The sequence below is a fragment of the Aplysia californica genome, unplaced genomic scaffold (assembly GCF_000002075.1).
Source record: "Aplysia californica isolate F4 #8 unplaced genomic scaffold, AplCal3.0 scaffold00307, whole genome shotgun sequence".
NCBI lineage: Eukaryota > Metazoa > Mollusca > Gastropoda > Aplysiida > Aplysiidae > Aplysia > Aplysia californica.
The window spans coordinates 395,099-396,328 of NW_004797577.1; positions in this window are offsets into that span (position 1 = coordinate 395,099).

Below are 1,230 nucleotides of genomic sequence, written 5' to 3' on the forward strand. Positions count from 1 at the left end.
TCCCCCCCCCCCCTTGCGTTTTCTGTATATAATTTAACTGTGTAAAACGGGCACCTGTCCAACACGGCCGCGGTCACCATATTTTAACACACAACCCCTATCACACCAAGCAATAACACCTGTCTTAGACGGCCACCTTAGAGACTCCATTTCGTTTTGTCTTAAATTGTGCATTGGTCCCTGGCGTTGGCACTGTGGGCGAGCCGTCATAATTCAATCACCTGTCGTTGTTAGGTAGTCCCTCCTACCGATCATGTTGCGCAGGCCCCTCCCACTGTTGACCAATAGGTAACACATTTTCAGCTGCTGGTGAGGGAAGCGTGTGATCCCTCATAACCTATAAGCCCCGCCCAGAACTCATACACAAATCGTAAGTGAGATGAGTGGTCACTGTTTACCCAGTCTGTAACAAAGTAACAATAAGCGTCAACATGAACTTGTGACAGAAGCGTCGCTCGTTCTCCAAGTGGTGGCGACCCATGTGTTTGATTTACCATAGCACTCGGTCTTCCTTGTCTGACACATTTCGTTTTGTTGTCACCCTTGCGCAAAAGCAGCAACAAAAGAAAACTATAACAACAACAACAACAACAACAATGCGGTTACCTTCGGTTGGGACCTTCATCATGATCAGTCCTGCCTAAGACGGCCACCTGTCTTATACGGCCACTTTTCTCCTTGACATTGGTGACCGTCTTACACAGGTTCGACTATATTATACACCTTTCCGAAAGGTAAAACTTCCGTGATGCCTCGGTGATTTACCTAACCCTTTCCGTACGTCCTGGGGTCATTTTGTACCCCCGGGGTGGTATTCTTCATATTTGAGAATACTTCTAGTACAAAGATCTCTTTGAAACTTTCAGTATTTCTCAAAAAATCATTTTGACAGACTGCTATTCAATGCATATGGATCGGATTTACGAGTAAATTTCCTATTTGGAAAGTGATGGCACAGAGTTCCCCACGTCGTATGGAAACAATAGTAAAACACGACGTACGGATAGGGTTAAGCGGTTGCACAGAGTTCCCCACGTCGTATGGATACGATAGTAAAACACGACGTACAGATAGGGTTAAGCGGTGGCACAGAGTTCCCCACGTCGTATGGATACGATAATGAAACACGACGTACGGATAGGGTTAAGTGGAGAGTTCCCCACGTCGTATGGATACGATAGTAAAACACGACGTACGGATAGGGTTAAGTGGTGGCACAGAGTTCCCCAC